Source organism: Hippichthys cyanospilos, chromosome 13, assembly GCF_059441005.1.
Source record: "Hippichthys cyanospilos isolate Australia breed blue-spotted pipefish chromosome 13, RoL_Hcya_1.0, whole genome shotgun sequence".
Classification (NCBI taxonomy): domain Eukaryota; kingdom Metazoa; phylum Chordata; class Actinopteri; order Syngnathiformes; family Syngnathidae; genus Hippichthys; species Hippichthys cyanospilos.
In genome coordinates, this window is record NC_142381.1 from 11,304,567 (window position 1) to 11,325,206 (window position 20,640).

A 20,640-nucleotide genomic window follows, 5' to 3' on the forward strand; every position below is an offset into this window, starting at 1 on the left:
AAGTTATATGCTAATGGGGTGGGTGGCAAAGAAGATTATGCCAATCTGCAAAGGGATTTTTTTAAAAACACTGTCGAGGGGTAGTCCAAGAAAAATCCTGGGTTGCCTTTAAATAGCCATTGCTTTTGAACAAAGGAGGCTGAATTAAATGTATGAAACCTAGCCTATTTCACTCAGCATTGTCTGGGGGGAAAAAAAAAAAAAAGAAGACTTTTGAGGTGACAATATCGCTTGGCTCCCATGGAGTTAGATAGAGAAGCTATGAGAACTGCAAAACTATGCTTTTTTATTTATTTTTATTGTATTCATTGTTCCTACTTATTTAATATGTACTAATCAGAGCAGCACTAATTCTGTTGCATACCTGCAGTACTTTGACAATAAAGACATTCTATTCTAGTCGATTCTCTTCTAAGTTACGCAACACCTCAGCCTGGTCCCCGTGTCATACAGAGTTGAGAAATTTGCTTTTCAAAACGATACATAGGAATTAATATAACAGATGACATCGGGACAGGTGAGTATTAGTGAAAGAATATTAAATTGCCCATATTTGGACATATAAGCAAGGCTTTTGCTCGACAGTGACAATTGGCTCCAAATTGCCCATTAGAACAAAAGACTGTCATATCATCTGGGATAGGATTCAGACACGACTGTCAATTAGATTAAATTTAAGAGATAGAAACTCTCATGTTGAGTTGTAGTCAAATGGGAATTTTGGAGATTACAAATTTTGTTTTGAAATCGAAAAATGAGGACCTGCTGCTTTTTAAAAAAAAAAAGAAAAAAAAGAATGTTTAATGTGTGCTGCGATGTCAAATATGTGTGGCTTAGAAGAATAAAAAGAATGTCTATTCTTTTTTACAAACATTGCCCAATATAGCGCAAAACACCTTTGCTGCATCGCAATATATCGCAATACACTTTGAAGACACAATACCCAGCACTACTCTAAATGATTACTAAAATAATTGTCGACTTATTTGATAATCAAGTCTTTGTCGATTAATCGATTAAATTTGACAGCTCGAGTTCTATTCTTGTATTGGATTTCATTAGATAGAGCATGTTGTGGACCAAAAAAACTGTTACAAAAGGTCAACATTGCACATACAGTTCTACATTCCACTAACTAGCCAAGCAACGATACTGAACACTGACACAAAATCAATGCAGATAATGAAAAGGGTAAACAATAAATTACACAAAAAAAAAAGCATGACAAGGTGACGCTTAATAAGAGGGCATGAGACAGTTAAAGTGGTTCGATTGATGTATTCAGTTAAAAATATCTCAAAGTGTACAGGGATTTTGCGGAACTTTGATTTTTTTTTTTTTTTTTTTTTTCCCGGAGAGCGAGGCTTGTCACTTTAGAATGATATCCCCATGAGAAACAACTCCTGACTTACAGGAGCATCATTTGCCTTAGTTCCTCTAAGTTGCTCAATAACAGCACATTTTCCTCCAAATGCTTTTTTTATCCTTTTCGCTAACGGCTTAGCTCCGATGTCAGTTTTTTTTTTCTTTCCTCCTTCCGTGGATAATAAGAAAACGCAGACTGACAGAAACTAATAAAGAGATAAAGAGTTGCGGCTGCAAAGTAGAAAAAAAACCCAATCCTGGTTACGTTTCAAATTTCAGCTTTTCACCTCAGCTTGCCACCTGATTGCCACAAAGACCTCACATCTCATTGGGTTTAAAACAAAAAAAAAAAGGCTTCTTACGTATGCATGAGCGCACACTTGAATACACACAATTAACACACATGCGTACCTAAACTACTACTCCAAAAACATACGTGTCAGGTTTAACCTAGTCAGAGTTATTGTGACCTAACATTGGACTGGATGTGTGTGAGTGTATGGGCACGTACGGGTGCGTGTAAAAATTGCTCACCTGGAGATATTTCCTGTTCATTCCTTATTCAGAATCAGAGACGGTAAAAGAGCAAGGTAGAGAAAGACAGAGAGAGTAAGAGAGAGAGTGCATGTGCTCTGAGGTGGAAAAACTCTTATCACATGTTAATGGGATTATTTATTCAAACACTGTCAAGACACGATGTGCTCACATTCCAGACTGTGTGTATTTGACTAATATATATATATATATATATATATATATATATATATATATATATATATATATATATATATATATATATATATATAAATGTATGGAGGAGTATTTTGATGGATCTGAATTTGAGTGGTGCTGCTGAAAAACAGGGGTGACGGGGTAAAACGACAGGGTTCTAGTGATAATACGGGCTTGCTGAGTTCGGTACCAGTTGAAGTTTATGCAGGGATTTGTGGGGGGACTCCAAAGAGAAGAGAGTTGCAATCATCAAGACGGGAGGTGACAAGGCTGCGGACCAGGATGGCAGTTGGGTGAGGGGTGAGAAAGGGGTGGGGACGATTGATGGATCGAAGATGGAAAACTATGAAGACTGAGTTATGGTATTAATGTGAGCACTGAAAGAAAGTGATCTGTCAAGCTTGACATCCAGACTTTTAACCTGAGGGGGAGGGAAACAATATAGTTGTCTATGTTAAGGGAAAAACTGTCAGTCTTGAAAAGTGTAGCCTTTGTGCAGACAAGAAAAAAATCAGTTTTATTGGCACAGAGTTTAAAGAAGTTTTGAGGTGAACCAGGATTTATTTGGTTGAGGGAAGTTATTCCGGCCTCCGCTTGTTAACAGTTTAACTGACACCAGTTTGAACTAATTAGAAGCTTAAGAAACACACCTAACTGTCAGACTCCAGAATTCACCATGACCAAGACCAGAGAGCTTCACAAAGATTGTACAACTGCACAAAGTTGGTATGAGTCACGCTGTAATTGTTAAGCAACTTTGTGAGCAAAGCTCACTTGTTGGAAACATTAGGAGAATATGGCAAAAGTATTTCACTGACAATTTACTTTGGATGGGGCTACATACAAGATCTAACCCCGTGGGGTTCAAATGATCCTGGGAACAGTGAGGAATCAGCCTAGAACTACACGGCGGTAACGCAATCATGTAAAGGCCGGTCTGAAATTTGCTGAAGACCAGAGGAGGAATGGGAGAATGTGATGTGGTCAGATGGGAGCAAAATGGAACTTTTTGCTTCAAATAACACATCATTTTTGGAGAAATAAGAATGCTGAGTTGTATTCCTCGAATACCGTACCCATTGTGAGGCACGGGGGTGGAAAAATCATGCTTTGGGAATGCTTTTCTGTAAAAGGGGCAGGAAGACTCATCAACGGCAAGAAGAATTGAGCCATGTATTGTGATAAGTCTCCATTTGTATTCATACACTTTATAAGAAGTGTTGTAGTTTCAGAAAGCATTCAATCAGTAGTTTTTCTCCGCCCTTCTAGTTTCAGTCATCTACTTCCCAAATATATTTCAGAGTGTTTGTGTATGTGTGTGCCATCTTATCAACCTAACTTCATCAAACACGATATGAACCAGAGCAATTCTACTATGAACAACATTGTTGAAATCATCACACACAGAAATTGGGCTCAACTGTATTACATTTCTTTAGACTGCACCCACACCGGCGTAAATCAAACCAAGATAAAAGATAAGATAAAGGGGGGGGGGGGGGGGGGGGAGTGTCTGAGAAGCTTACGGTGGGATATAAGAAGTCGGCAGGACTAGGGTAAGATTGCTGATAAAAGCCCTGCTCTCATCAGACTGGTATTATGTGGATTTGTAATAATTGCCTGTGATCTTAAAGCCTTACAAAAGTGTCCTGGGCACGTATACGCCTCTCATCATGTTCTGACATAGAGAACAGCGCCGAAGCAGAGGAGTTCCTGAATGCCGCTGCCCAAGAGTGCACCCTCATCAGCATCATCAGCCCCGCAGCTTCCTGCTGGGCTGTGTGCTGCTGAGGGGGCAAATGATCCGCTTCTGAACCATATCTAAAAACTTACTGTAAAAGACCACTTTGCTCAGATGTGCTTGGTGGCTGTAACTTGCATCACATTTTTTTTGGGGGGGTGGGGGAATTGAAGTAAAATAGGTCTATAAAGTAGGTCTATAAAGAGGCTATAGAGTAGGGGTTTTTTTTGTATTTATTACAATGCAATTTCAATTATGAGATTAGCTTTTTCAAGGTCCTCTTACCATTTTTCAAGCCACAAATGATTTAATTTTACAATAAAGAATATTAGATTTAATATAAATGTTTTGGTCTTATAGGTAAGACTTAAACAAAAATGTATCTAAACGTACCATGAATTGATATTTTATATAATAACTGTGTGTTTATCCACATTATCAGTCAAATCAAAAGTTTGGAAGCTAGTCAAATTTCAAACAAACACATTGAGAGGTCAAGCATTTACACAAATAATAAACATGATGGTGGACTGTAGCCTCCAGTTAAACCCCTTAAGCTGCCTTTGTTTTGTGTTACACTTATATTACTGCGTTGTTTTCAATTGCAGTGTAACTGTAGAACCACAGGCATGGTGTTAACTTTAAGTGTGAGTGCTAAAACAGAAAAAAAATATTAGTATGTGAGCAGACAGAAGTAGACCAGCGCCTGACAAATGACAGCCAGAAAAAAAAAAAAGAATAATAATTGTCAAATGTTGCTCTCTAGTATCGGCGGAAGGTTGAGTAAAAATACACCGACGGACTGACGGACAGGCGATTACAATTTGAAAAAAAGTCGGACCGACAAAGACGGAAAGGGAGCGGGGCTCAGACGAATGACAAATGTCGGACCTGCAAATAAATATAAGTTCCTGACCTCTGCTAAATACGTCTACCTGGGTCATTAAACCATTCACTACTATCACATCACAAAATTCTACTAAATGAATATGAAGTAATGATAAATTTGATTTTGAATTTGATTAATTGTTCAGCACATTAAAGAGTATAGATGGGTTATGTAACAAAAACATACAGTACCAAATGTAATACTTTTTCATGTAGATCCATCACCGGACACAATATGATGTGTTGATATGATGGAAGCCGGAAGAAAAGTGTCAACCCACGCAAAATCTTTTCATCTGTGTACATTTCCCTTGTGCCCTGTGCTCTAACAGGCTTGCAAAGGCTCATCTGTCCTGCTTAGTAGGACATGCTGCAGGAAACAGTCAATTACAGTATTTTCAACTGAGCATTCTGGAGAAAAAAAAACAAAAAAAAAAACATAATGTACGACTGAGTGCAACTGGTTAGCCGAGTGACAAATTGGAGAGCTGGACATATTTGTATATTTCCATCACCCTCGAGGGAAGATGTTTTTATTTGGTCCTTGCACATGAAGACTCCTTCCCTGCTGTTGTTTTCATGATTATCTGCTGTGTTTAAAATGAAACTGACAGTTTTTATATGCTTCTCAAGCTGTATTCATGAAACGCAGATTCCCCATGAGTGTATGTAACATATTCTCATTTTTATTCAATAATTGAACGCCGAGTGCACCTGCAGTGATGCACTAACTAACTGCAGTGTAAACACTATATTTTACCACAAAAACACCATTTGGGTTATTTACATCCACTCCATTAACCACACAGATTCCCTGTGTGCATAACGCAAGTCGCAATCGGTTTGGAAAAGGTTCACATTTTGCGTTTTACTTTGTATGGCTCAACTTAGGCCAGAAATTGTATAGTAGTATATTAAAAGTTTAATTTTAATAAGAACTGAGCAGATGTATCCTTCCATTTTATTTGAGAGGTGCAGAAATTTGATTCCACCCCACAACCTACTATCAATCATAGCTATTGCTATTTTTTGGTAGCCTTCTTTGTTTTTAAATGTACAGAATGTGAAATTCTTTTTGTTTAGTGTTTATTAGTCAACTCGAACTGCGTTGTCAAACGGTTTAAAGCGTGTTCAGGGAGGGTAGAAGAAACAGTATGTCACACACGTGCTGCGAGCAAGACGGTGCATTGAAGGGTGCTTTCATAACGCGGGAAATTGCATCAACATTCTGCCCATGAAATGTTGCCCAGTGATGATTGTGTTTTGATGATAGTGAAAAGACAAAATTGGAAAACGATGATTACATTTTGATTTTAATCGCCCTGCCCTACGTCACGGTTCACTCGTTTCCTGGGTTTGTTCATGTGACGTTTGCAACATTTGCTTTTTAATGACACGTTTAGAAAACTGTCATTTACAAAATATCGCACTGCACTGCTTCAAGTTTTCAAAAGCTTGATGAATTGAATCCTGACAGTTTTAAAAGTACATCCTTTCTTTTTTGGAACTACAGCATTATTATTTGTGTGACATTTTCGTGACAAGACTGCGTGCGTGTCTTTTAGTCTCTTCCATCACTCCTCCCGTTTCACTTGTCTTTCTCTACTCCTCTCCGCGCTTTATTCCACCTCCTCCTCTTAAGCTCTCTTCACTGCATCCCGAACTCATCCTTGCGCTCTTTGCAAGCCGACTTCCTCCGGGGCAAAGATTTTACAGCTCACTTTGTCTCCCTGTCTGTCCTCATCTGTGCTTCAATCCTTCCGTGCTGTCTTTTTTTAACCTACCTTTTATTCATCCGTCTCAATCTAACAATAGATTTAAGAACCTATTTACAGTCTCAATGATTGCTCTCATCTTGTCACAGCGTGAAGGTTTTTTTTTTCCTTTACAAAACTGTCTATAGTTAACAAAATGTAGAAGAAGACAACCCTTGTCAAACATCCCCATGAGGCAAACCTACGAGAAGAAATCAATTCATTTGAAACGTTTTAATTATGATGCCACTGCCGTATCTCAATGATTTCCCCGATTTCACAAAGTATAATAAAGGGAGTCTCGACCTAAACAGGAGGTGCGAAAGGCAGAAAAAGGTGCAATGTTGTGAGTTTGAATGGGGGAGAGAATAGCAAACATGTAAGATAAGGTGCTGAAGGATGATGAATGTCAGCGTGTGGAAATGCTGAAACGTCCATTTTTTCCTATTTAACACCTTGCTGCTGCATGAGTAGACGGCCCTACTGTGGCAGCACATCCAGAGATAATTGACCTCCACACAATTGTGAAGCATGGAGCTTCGCAGAGAGTGTAAGTGGAAGCTTGTGTTGTCACAGGGCAAAAGGGTATGATTATTATTCGCCGCAGGGAAAGAAAAAAAAAAAAAAGGAACACTGTTTTGTGTAACTGCGAGAAAGTCGGAAAGTTGAGAAGAGCAAATAAGTTGGTGCGAGCGAGGTTACGAGGTTTATTTCCGTCAGCGCGCGGCAGACATTTGCATGAGTGTGCGTCTGTTGGCGAGGAACAGCTGATACCAACATGTTTATGGCAATGTCAGACACATTCATGAGGACCTTTGTCAGCAGTGTGACACGTTTTGAGTGCTTGGCCTGAAATAGCAAAAGAAAAAGGTAAAAAAGTGGAGTCGCCGACATTTGATGGTCAGAATAAATGTCAAATGGATGAAACGTGGACTCAAAGTGATAAGAACCTCACAGCGCAGTGGATCACTCCTGCTTGTGTGCACTCGTATCCTGCTCATTTATTCAATTTTTGACAGGATAGGATTACTGCTCAACTTACTCCAAGGTGGTTGTACACTAGTGCCTACATTTTGCTGATATTATTTTCTGCTCCAAATCCTGGATCATGTTTGAAACGGCATCACTTTGTCGTTCAGATAGCCACGGAACTACACAGAATTTCAATTGGCTACAGGTGACTCAAACTCGGCTATACATAACATTTAAAGGTGTTAAATTGACACAGTGAGAAATTTTCTTACATGGCTAGAATAACCGAGTGTGAAATAAATGCAGCAGATGTTCCTTTTAAAACCCAATCATTCGCCACAGCTAACGATAGCAACAAAGATGCTAATGCAGCGAGCCATAGCAAAGCTCTTTGCCAATCTAAACTTGAGAACACACCTGATGTTTCATTTTAATTTTCCCCCCAAATTATTTGGTCAGTGACAAAAGAAAACGTCTCATTGGTCCTGATGGTCGAAATTCAACGTGCCTTAAATACACCAGAAGATAAACAGTGTATTTCTTTAAAAATCTTTTAAAGAAATACCGTAAATGATGGATGTTTACTATCGGATTGAGGGTTCTTCTCAGCTATGTTTTAGTGCAGCCATGTCCGAACCCAGTCCTCGAGGGCCGCTATCCTGCATGTTTTTGATGTTTCTGTCCTCCCAACACAGCAGATTCAAAGGATCAGCTCACCACCAAGCTCAGCGGAAGCCTGATAATGATTCTGATCATTTGAATCAGCTGCATTGGAAGACGGAAACATTAAAAACAAGCAGCATCGCGGCCCGTTAGCACTGGTTTTGAACATGCTCGTTTTAGTGAGATTAAAAATAAATCAATTAGATCAATTAATTACAGCCCTTCATTAAGCTCTCAATTATTTTTATCCCTTGACAGCACACTAATTACACGCCATAAAGTTTGAATATGGTAATAAATGATTAGATAAATAAATACAGTAAAATCCTGTGATTAAAACAACATTTTTGCAAGGAAAAAAAAGATCCCAACTTGAGGTTTTGTACATGGAAAAAATTATTCATAATGCTTAGACATTTACCGGTACTTAGGCAGCACCTAGAGGTTGGAAATAGGAATGGGGAGACGACAGCGTTGATGGTTTACCGCAGTGTTAAAAAGTCAAGGTTTCAATACTGCTTACAACTGCTAATGAGCGCTTTTCTTCTTTGCTTAATGTAACAAAGGGGGCACTTAAATGGAGCAGAATACGATTACCTGCTTGCACAATTGACTCAACAAGCAGCCTCTTTGAAAAATATTTGGATGCCATTCGCTGTTTTTTGTTGTTGTTTCTTTTACCTTGGCATGAATGGAGGATAAGGGCGAGAGTTTTTTTCTTAACTCCTTTGCAATTAAGCAGCATACTGGAAGACAATGGAAGATAGTTTGCGTGTCTAAACCAATAAATATGTTGAATTTTCATGATGTAGCCCACTTATTTTGTCTAGTGTGCCTCCCAGTGGGTGCCGTGTCTTAAAAAGAGCTTACCAGTGACGGAGCACCAAAAACTATGAAAAAAAACAAGAAAACATGGTGCTAAATATCTTAAAAATTTCTGAATGTACCAAATACTCAAAATTTTGTTTGAAATTAAAATAGTTCATGTTTAAAGGGGAAAAAAAGAGCTCTAATTTGAATATTGTGATATTTTTGCTTAAGGTTATCATAACTAATATTGGCCCATGCCTATATGGAAAAAATGTAAAATGAAGAAAATAGACACGTTGATTCATAACACATATTATACACATGTTCTGTGTTTGTCAAATTAATGCATTTGTTCAACAAAAAGCCTCAAAATGGTTCACTGGTTATCAAAAATGATAATCGATTACTTAGGTAATCGATTAGTTGCGAATCATTTGATTAGCTGCTGCAGGTCTAGATGTACTTAATATGGTCAATATTTGCCATCTGAAACAGAGTGCATAGTCATTTTGAACATGTTTGGATTGATGGCAGGAATTTCACCGATTTGACGTCATTAAATTTGGATGAGATTTTAGCATTTCCTCATCATTACAATACAACGACTTGAACATTTCACTTATCACAGGTAAGAGGTTATGCCTCATATAACTCCAATGGCCTTGGTATGCAAATGCACCATATGGGCTCATCATGACAATGAACGTGACCGCGCACACCAACATATTATACACGAAAGAATGAATACGCGCCAGAATCATAAGCACAAATCTTGAAGCGTTTGCACTTTCATAAACACGTGACGGTTGTTTTCTCCTTTAATAATTACTTCTGTGAGGATGAATGCACTTAAGACCATTCATTTTCAACATGTGAATTAGCGCTTTGTTCTTTTTTTTTTTTTTGCTGACGGCAGAGGGAGAGAAAGCGAAAAATATCCTGGCAGTGTCCACTGGTTCTGTCTGATGAGGATAAATTAAAACCACACACGTCATTCGATGTGTGTTTGTGTGCGTGTGCAGCAATGCTAGAGTGGAGAAAAAAAAAAAAAAAAAACAGTATAGCCTTGAGATCTGGGCCGATTATCCTTGCTTGGCCACTCCCTTCATCTCTCGCTTTCTCTGGCTGCCTCACGCTAAATGGAAGCTGTGTGTCTCTGCGTTAGAAAGCCGGTCACATCTCTCACCCTCTTCTTTGTAGCCCCCTTAAGAATCTCTCGCTCTCTCATTTCCATTTCCCACCTCTACCTTCCTCCATGGCTCCTTGTCACTCCGCGGCCCCGCCTTCAGGCCAAACCTGCACCCAACCTTCATTCTGTCCACAGCGACACCCTCCACTGACTGGACCGGGCCCTCGGAGGCTGACAAGACCTTCGCTGCGCGCGTGTGTCTATCTGTGTCTTCAAGCATGGATGAAATATGAGCTGCTAAATATGAATGCCGGGATATGTTGCAACGCCATGTAGTCACATCGCTCATGCATGGAGTAGCAGCGTGCGCGTGCACGCGTTTGCAGAGACAGACGAGTAGCTGCAGGTCAGAGCTTCTGCGGCGTCTCTGCATCGCCATTTGTCTGTGACCGGCCACACGCACACACATGGGGGCCTGGATCCAGGCTTCACCGACTTTAAACCTTGCACGGGCTGACAGTAATTTCTGCCTCCAAATTACATTGCAATGGCTTCATAAATCTGCTGCCTCCTCCTCCGCCTCTATTACTTCTCGCGCCCCCATCTTGCCGCTTCTGCCTATCTCCCCTCTTCCCAGGCTCTTCTTTCTGTCGAGGCCCCCCTCCCCATTTTGTTCCAGCCAGACTTCATTTTTCCTGCATGCACCTTTGCACCCTTACCTCTCTTCTCCTCCCCTCCGTTTCACCATCTCGCATCCCACCCTCCTCACTCTTCCTTCCCAATCACTTGTTTTCTCATTTGGCCCCCTCTGCACTCCTTCTTTCTGCCGCCTGCTCCATAAATGAGAAACAGGGAGGCAGAGATGGGAATGTTACGTGTGTGGGTTAGTTAAACACTCGCACACAAACACAGATATAAATCCAGAGACACCAATACGCAGACCCTGATGTGAAAGATAAGTGGAGTCATCACCAAGTTACTGAGAAAAATAAATTCGTACATTGAACTAAACCGTACTTTTCCGGGCCGCGCTAATTGCGTAGCTACGTTTTTCCGATGTTCATCTTAGATACCGTAGGAACGTGTTTGTTTACTGCTATACGTTTTTCAAAGTGATTCAAATTGAAGTAACACGGTGCGCTAGTGGTTAGCACGCTTGCGTCGAAATCCCAGATTCAGATCTTTCTTTTGTCATTTTTTTTTTTGTGAAATTCATATATTTTCCTTGACAGGTACTCAGGATTCCACCCAGTTTGTAATAAATTAGTGGATCATTGTGAAAAAAATACGGTTGTCAACTCTCCATGCACACCAAATGATTTAGCACCGCTACCGACCCGTTGCTATAGAAAGACACTTTATCAGGTTTTGAGGCGACAAATACAATGTACTCTACTGTAATTTTATTGAACATAAAACCATGGTGCAACTGTCAGATGGCCACAAAGAAAAGAAACAGGCGAGAATGAAATAGAAAACATGGATATTTTGACAGGCTGTTGTTGTCAAATAGCAACTGTGTTTAGCTGTCAGCAACAAAGTATGCAAAGTCATTCAAGTCTATTAAACGGCCTTTGAAAAGTCATCCGTCTGCTCTCGCCAGCCTATATAGGACTCTTGAGCGCTAGTAGCAGCTAAATTATGCTCGATGCTGGAGCCAGTGCTAAATGTTGGCAACAGGCGGCGTACAATATAATGTTAGTTGAGTCATTTTTTAGTGCCCTTTTTTGGCAATTGAATGATATTTTATAACAATGTTTTTAATGTCACATGTCACGTGGTAAGGTCTTTTTTTTTTTTTTAAATTGGCCTTCTCACCGCATTCTTATTGTCACGTCCAACGCCTCAATTGCTACAAGATGCTATTCTTCTACAAGCACTGATACAAATTTTTTTTATCATTTTGACTGACAAATTGTCTAATCAGTTATTATAACCATTACTAATATTCACGCAACTGAACAAAATTCATGTCTACTGAAAATATACTTTCCCAGTGCAATGAAATAAGATATGTACAATTATTTTTTTTGTCAGAGGCGAAAGTTACCACTTAGCATGTCATAAAGCCATTGGACTTAAGTGGATGTGTACACAAAGAGCATAATGTTATGAATGCATGAGCATTTTTTTCATCCATAATTTAATAGCGAACGTAGCCACTTGATTTTGACCTGCGTCTCCCATAATCTGTACCGCTTCAATGAAATACACACTCTCAGACAAAGGCGAGCGAACACACGCTGTGACGTTTGCAAGACGAGCATCTGTGCTGCCACACACTTTGCTAAACTGCAAGCGTGCATTTAAATGCACACGCGTGTGCGCAGTGAGCACACATGGCCAATTTTAATGAGAGTGTTCATTTTAAGAGATGGCGCCTCCAGGTGAAATAATTGCCAGCATTTGGCCCCGACGGCTGGTTCGATTGCTCTCGAGCCGCGCGCCTTTATGGGCCACGGCGGGCCCGAATGCCCCACCCATCACCCTGACTGCCGTTTTTAACTGCTGCTCGGCTGCGGACGGCCGCCACATGCTGCGAAGATGCGGCCGTTATATGCATAAGCACACATTGTAGACACCGATTTGCGCATTAATACTAAAAACACACAGACGCGTAGCGAGCCAAAGGCCAGGAGAGAACAATAGGCCCGCCTGACAATGGGGCTCCGAGGAATTCTCCTCCCCATTTTAATATTCAGCAGAGTGGTTGTGGAGAGAGCGCGTGTCAGCGGGGACGCGTGCTCATCAACCTCGCTAACACCGAGGTTAGACAGCCCAATGATTACAAAGTGCTCACAATTCGGTCCCACTATTAATCCCTAGCTCCTACTCCCCTCACTTCCTGTCTCCTAGCTCCCTACAGGGTGAGTGCACTGCCAAGTATCACAGCTGTCACTTTTCTTTGCTCTCTATTTTTCCCAACAGCCTGATGGAGCAAAGCTTTGATGGAAATTAAGATTTGATACAGATAATTTCCCCGCCACTGTCTATTAAAACGTTTCAAAAGTGTATTCATGCAAATAGAAGGTCATCTAGAGGAGCTAAAATGAAAAGGGAAAGATAGTAGAAGCACCTGTGTTAAGCGGCCTGCTTAACGTCTTGAGTATTTTATCCACACACAGCTTGCACCTTCTATTAATGCTATCGTTCCTGCAATAAATACAATAACCCACTCGAAAGAAAAAAAAAAAAAACTCAGCTCCACTGACAGATATACTGACAGTGCCAAGAAACTATGTAGAGGAGAGTTGAGGAGGTTTATTTTGAAAAAGGTAGAGCTTTGCCGCAGCCTAGTGGCATTCATTGGTAATTACAACGCTTTTTAAGTGAAGGGTGTTTATTACTCTTATTTTTTTTAAACCTGGTAAGGCTGGTCCGCTGTATATTATATAATTACGATCAAAATACAAATAACAAATTCTCCTGCTATCCTTGTTACTCTTTATTAATTATTGTTCAAAACTGCAATTTCAATCTCTTCATTGAACAAACGGTAATGAAATAAAGACAGAAAAATCACATTCATAAACCACAGTAGCTGTAAGGCCACACAATTGGTGCTCATTGCACAGACTTGTTAACGACTAACTAGTTAACACCTAGCTGCTAAACTGAGCTCACAACAGCCTCCTCAAAGGCTCTGCATTGTTAGTCAAAACCACAGACACGACAATGTAGAATGTGAAAGTAGGCTGAAATAACAGAATCTCAAAAATACATGACAGTCATGATGTTGATCTTAGGTGATAAGTCCAGCTAGGCAAGGTAGAGGTAAAAACGATAGATGGTAGAAAAGCACGATGAATGTCATACAGTGCAAGTATGTTACATGCACTGTCACACACAAGCAGAGTGAATTGTGTCCGCTTCAGCAATGTGATGTGCCCTCTTTTATACAGGACAAAACAAGTTCACAGTGGTAGAGGGGATGGCCCATAGTGATTGATCAGTCTAAGAGGGAATTGCCAGCAACACGTGAACAATGGTGCACAGGTTCTTTTTTATTATTATTATTCTCCTAGTATTGCTCAGTAAAACCGAAGTGAATAAATGTCACAGTTGGGAAAAATGTCTTTCTTTTTCTGTTAAGCCTATTGTTATTTGCAGCATTTTAATACCGGAACAACTGACAGAAGCTATCTTGTTGTAATGCATCAACTGATTTTGGTCCAGCAACATTTTTTTTAATCACAACGTGAGTAAGAATATCTGACTTTCATTCAGTGTACCATGGCAGTGATTTTTTTTTTCCATTTAAAGAAAGAAGAATCTGATTTCACCTTTTACCCTCTATTGCATGAGGAAAGAGATACAGACGAGTGCTGTCTGATGATATGCAAGATAGCTACTGCAAAAGCCTCGAGTTACCATTCGCACTGTGATGTGACACCAAAGTGTCAGAGAATACTTTCCAATCTTCTTGCAACTTTTAGTAACAAGTTGTTTTCACTTCTACCCAAATTCTTAGTTTCTACCTCCCAAATCCCTTGTCTGATTCATGCCGCCTAAGGCTCCGGCACAAAAGTGAATGTTGGTTTCATTGAAAGTGGTATTTGCTGCTCAACGCATGGTAAATGAAGGTCATTAGAACCCCTCAGTGATCGTTTATACAGCGGATTATCTAAGGTCATTGCAGTAGAGTGGTCAACCTTCAATTGGTACAGAAAGAGACAATTTTCCTAGCAAACAACAGAATTTACAGCCACAATTAGGAATCCCTTTAACGGTGTATGGAATTTACAGTGTTGCGTAATAGGATAGCAAATCATAGGACAGTAGGGTGGCAGAATTCGTGCATAGAGTAGACATGTTTCTCTACAAAATGTAGTACTTTGATATGTTTGGGCAAATAAATACAATAAAATCAAAGTTACCCAAAAATGAATACCTCCCTATTTTTGTTAGTGGAGTAGCATCTCAACAGAAATGAGCTAATGTTAGCCATGTTAGCTAGTTACTACCTCGGTAGTAAGTCTTAGTTTTATTTCTCAAATTGTAGACTCACTAATGATCATAGTTGACTAGACGTTTTAATAACTGATTAATCTGTCAATCATTTCTTTGAATAATAAATCAAATTAAAAACACTTTCATTGTCATTCTTTAAAAACACAGGACATTTTTAAGTTGACTGCACAAACTTATTCAGTCACTAATTTGGGATGTGACCAGAAAACAGTCAAACGTAATTTATTCAGCTAAATAACAAAGATACTGTGATACCATAGTAACCCCGAAAAGCCAATGTTTTTGACAGAGTGACAAGTCGTCAGACTTATTGAATGTTCACTCCAACAACGGGATGGTCGAATTCCAAATCGTGCACCTTTGGCATTATTAATTTCAGAGGTTTCAACTTGCCTCCAAAGCACATCCGGAGACTGAGTTGTTCAAAGTATTGATTTGGAAGACTGATGGATGGAGAACTTGGATGGATTTGTCAGTGTGTAATGCACAAGAGGTGCAGAGCACAAAACTCTTTCTGTAATTATTGCCATCATCTCACTACTGCAAAGCCAGTCAACAAGTGGACGTGCTTTGCCTTGCTGCGCCTTGTTCAGGGTTCATGTCGAGCGGTTTTCATTTCACATGTTCACCATGCGCTGCGCATATAGTATAAATCTGTTCACTATGCCACAAACGAGATCTCACCCCAGGGTTGTTTTATAAAAAGGACAATTTCCCACATCACGTACAGTCTTAACTGCCACTCTAAACAGCTCCACCATCTCTAAAGATTCCTTTCCATTTGTGGCGGCAACGGGAGTTCGGTTTAAGGATAAAAATATCTACAGACGTAAGCCCGCTGACCAAGTTCCTCTTAACATGTGCGTCCTTTGAAAATGAAAACGAGAACAGCTTTATTTGTCTCTATTTGTGTTTAAGCAAACAGCACGATTATGTCCCAGTTGGTTATGTAGTCTACTTATTCCGGGATGGAGTGAACAGGCGAGCGGGCGCAGCGGAGCAGTTAATGGCCTTGATGAGTTTGTCTCGGTACACTCTGTATTCCTGATGAGGATTTTGTCTTGCTAAAGCCAACGTTCACCTGGGAGTATGATTCTACACTCAGGGTACAAACCCTAAGCAAGTGGTGCTTAATGAAAGCTCCATTGCTTTGTTTAAATTAAAAAAACAAATTCAGACACAGCTATAATATATAGTTTCCTTAATGCGGTGCTCGCACCCACTGGGAATTATGCACTACATAGATAAAGCGTTGACCTTCGGGAAGTATTTTTACAACATACATAATTTCTGCTACAACTAATAAGGGGATTATGGAACCGTGGGGCTGCCAATGTGGTGTAAACATTTTTTGACTGGCAAACCAATTTCAAATGTTAAAAACTACATTTTTTTTTGTTCCCCCCACATAATGCTACAAGGTATTGACTTGTGCCTGAGAAAGTTAAAAATAAAAAAAAAATTTAGCCCACATTTTACCCATGCTTTTGAAAATTAGGTAAACATTCTTTTTAGAAATGTTTATGATTTTGTTATGTCTATTCAGCACAGGGTATATGCACAAGGGTAATTCAATACATAATGGCAATATGGGAAAATATAAAGCAATTTTTTGTCAACATAGACACAAACATCATTTGAATGTATATGAAATTACATTTGAACTTCAACTTGAACAATACCGAATGGCATTATGGGGAAAAAAAAAAACGATGGTTTTTGAATTTAGACAAAAATATATACAAATGTATTTGTAAGAATGTTCAAACATCATTGCAAATATGCTCAAACATACTTGCAAGGTAGTGGCTCGTTTTATCCCAGTAGGGTGTGTTCAAGTATGCCAATGTTTGCTAAAATGTCACTAGAGGTCGTCAAAAAGTCACCAGTGGTCGCCAAATGTATTTTCTTGCAACAAAATCAGTACTGATTTTGACTGTACTTATTTTGTTGCAAGGATAGTTGAAATGAGTCCAAAATTAGTTAAAAAATAACAATTTAAACTGATTGCAAACATTTGGCAACATGTAGGTAACCTTTGGCAACCTCTGCAGACATTTTAGCGAACGTTGGCTAATTTTAACGAACCCTGACAAGATCAAAATAGCCACTTGAAAGGATTCGGCCCTCAGTGGGACGGGGGCTTTTGGATGGAAACTTGCTGGCGTTCCATCAATAATTAGTAAGTTTTTGTTTTGTCGTGTTGGTGATCATTTAATATTACATCTAATTTCTTGAAATTCTGTGAAATTGCATTTTGAAAGGATGAGGTACATCACTTGAAAGCCAATTTGTGCAAGATGCACTGCACGATTAGCGGCAAGTGACTGGGAGTGTAAGCAGGCATCACGTCATTTAATGAGTGTCATGAGCCAGAAATATTAAGAGCTCCGGTGTCCAACAGTTTTAGTTTGATCTTCCCCTAAACTGCAGTTAATGAACTGGCCCGGAACCAATGCAAAAGGCTGACATTTATGCATCCTCATCACGCAGCCCCGTCTCACTAATTAAATTTGATTCACTCGGACTTTCTGTTGGTTGGTTGGTTGGTTGGTTGGTTTTCAGGCTATACTGCAAAAAAGACTTCAGATATTATTTTCTCTTGTTTGTAGAAGGTTTCAGGAAAATATCAGGTTAGGTATTAAAGAAATAGTTGGGTTTAGGAGACTCTGACATTTCATGTGAGTGAGAACACGAAGTCAAGAATTCCCTGACTGATTGCCTCGCTGGAAAACAAGGAACACTGTTTCCATTATTTATTTGTACATTTGAATGTAGATGTACGGAGTACTGTACGACTATTTCAAACAAGAAGTGTAAATGGTGTATTCTTCTTTGTCCTTTCAGGCAACAAAACAACCTGCTGAAGCAAGCATCAGTGAAGTGCACCTTCAGCACACCCGGAAGAACAGTTCTAGAGACCCGTGGGAGACTTTCTACCCTCGACTGGCCATCAAAGCCCTGAATAGAGTGGACTACTTTTAAAAGCGAGGCAGTAACTGAAAGAAAAGGAGTTCAAAACGAGCATTCTGCGCAAGGCATCACAAGGAAGAAAAAAAAATATATCATCTGTACATGACTCAGCCCTGAATTGAAATTCCTTCAAGTTGTTTTTTTAGGCCTCTAAGTAAAACCAAAGGACACCTTGAAAATAGTGCGTGGTCCAACACTTTTGCATGAGCGAGCAGCCGGGAATGTCTTTGACTTGGGAAAAGGACCCCAGAGCCTAACGTCGGTCTTGGGACTGTCTGGCCAAACTGTCGCTTTTTGGTGTTGGAGGAGTGCTTTCTGATTTAGGCCTCTGGATGCTTGGTGAAGATGACTTGAGTTGGCAGGTCTAACAACTCTCTTATTCACAGATAGAGCGAGAGAGCCTGGCAGTAAGAAAACACGGCACACAAATGTGGTGGCCCTAAGCCATGCTGGTGTTGCTACTGGAGCCCTGCAGTAAAGACTATCATTATCCCTATCATCATTTGTCCAAGATCCCACGGCCCCAAGGAACGAGACTATATATCTGAACGGCTCGAGGAAGACGGAGCGTCTAGACCCACTGCGACATCCAGTCTTTCAAATAAAACCAGCTAAAAGTCCTCTCCAGCGATTCCTCACTGAGAAACACACAACTGCAGCAGAAGTGAAAGGAACAGACTGTACAGGTTAGCGAGCCCTGAGCAATCATACCGAAGGTCGATAAGACCTCTTGTACACACTTTAGTCATTCTCACGTTCACGTCATGATTTGCTTTCGACTATTTCACACTTTGTAATTGGGATGCTGGAGTCACTAAAATTTACATACACATGCAATTTTAGAGTCTTCAATGAACCTATTGTGCATGTTTCGAAATTGTGAGCAGAAACTGGAGGAACAGAAATTAGGAAATGCGGGAAATACAGAAAAGTAGATAGATGAGGGCAAAAAACAGATACAATCTTATCCATTCATTTTCTAAGGTGCTCAAGACTGGTTGCCAATAAAGTGCAGGGTGGTTATTAATGTGGTATTGACAATGAATCAAGTCCAAGTCATCTACAAAAAAAAGCTATTTGAAACATTTGACTATCAGGTTCTTCAGACAAATTAAGGAAAGGGAACCGGGGAGAGATTAGAGCTGGGCCAAATAAATGAACTGAAGTTGACTGATGGAAAATGAGTGTGATTCAATGGACGTTGGCAGAAATATCAGAAAATGTGCAAGCGGTAGAGATGGGGTGCAGGGGGCTACTGAAAACAGAAAACAATTGGAGGAAACATTATGAGGATGTGTAAAAAAGGAAAAGCAGATTAAAACGAAGAACAGTTACCGTTGCATTGAAGCATATGCTTATTGACATTTGTAGAACATTCCCGTTATGCTTTTCTACCTGGAGAGTCCCTTTTGTGCCCATATGTTCCAATTCTGGCACTGCTTGGAATGCTAAAATGAAAATTCACTTTCTGAGAAAAAAAAAAAACTGGGTCCATCCCAAATTACATGGCATACAGTCTGTTTGTTAAGCATGGTGTGCCAATTTCTACCAACAGAGCTTGTGGTTGAGCTTTTTCAAACACTTGCACAAATGTGGCCACCAAAAAGGGCGGGTGGATCAACCAGGTGGGCAGGTGTGGATAAAAAAAAAAAAAAATAATAGCTAAACATACATACATACATATATATATATACATATATATATATATATATATATATATATATATATATATATATATATATATAAATATATATATATATATACATATATATATATATATATATATATATATATATATAAATATATATATATATATATATATATATATATATATATATAAATATATATATATATATACATATATATATATATATATATATATATATATAAATATATATATACATATATATATATATATATATATATATACATATATATATATATATATATATATATATATATATATATATATATATATATATATATATATATATATATCTCAACTACACATCAACTACCAAGAATCAGAAAAATTGCTTTTATTTTCTCGAGTTTCGCCATCCCCCCGCTCTTGGTGTGACTGACAGAGCAGCTCTCCATCTGCCTCCTATCCTCATTTCCATCCGTCCCTTCTCCTCCACAACAAACCCCCAACCCAGCCCTCTGCCCGTTCTATTGTTGCCATGTCTTGTTCGCTTTGCATGGATTTTGACTGCAGCTAAGGGGCAAGTTTGCATCCAGCAAGTTGAAGTTTGTATACTAGCACATGCGCACGGGCGCATTTGCACAAGGGGGGGAGAAAAAAATATATACTTGCCTTAGGAGGATTTGTTTATCAAATGTGCTGTCAAATCATGTCAGGAAAAAAAAATATAGCCTCAGGCAACTGAAAAAGAAAGGACTCAAACGAGGCGAGGCCACCCTGTAATCAACACAACTCTCACCACGGAATGTTATTCATGTTCTATAAATAGTTCACTCGCAGCGAGCGAGATTGAGAGCGGATAATTATTTGGTTATTTTCATGTTACGTATATTGGTGCGCACATCATAAAACTATAGGATCACAGTCATGTTGCACGAAGATGCCCCCTCTATATTTCAAGCCTGAATAATTCACACACATTTCACAAACAATAAAA

The 20,640-nt window shown here is 39.4% G+C and overlaps 2 protein-coding genes across 6 annotated transcripts in view; one reads left to right on the forward strand and one right to left on the reverse strand.

Moving 5' to 3' along the window:
* macrod1 (mono-ADP ribosylhydrolase 1) overlaps positions 1 to 20,640 on the reverse strand; it is a 129,148-nt gene that overhangs the window by 68,614 nt on the left and 39,894 nt on the right. The gene's annotated exons all lie outside the window — the stretch shown is intronic.
* Positions 1 to 20,640, forward strand: part of flrt1b (fibronectin leucine rich transmembrane protein 1b) — a 39,227-nt gene that overhangs the window by 10,799 nt on the left and 7,788 nt on the right. The window contains exon 2 of the mRNA XM_088431989.1: positions 17,873 to 18,684. The gene's annotated coding sequence lies outside the window, so the exon portion shown is untranslated. The remainder of the gene's footprint in view (positions 1 to 17,872; positions 18,685 to 20,640) is intronic.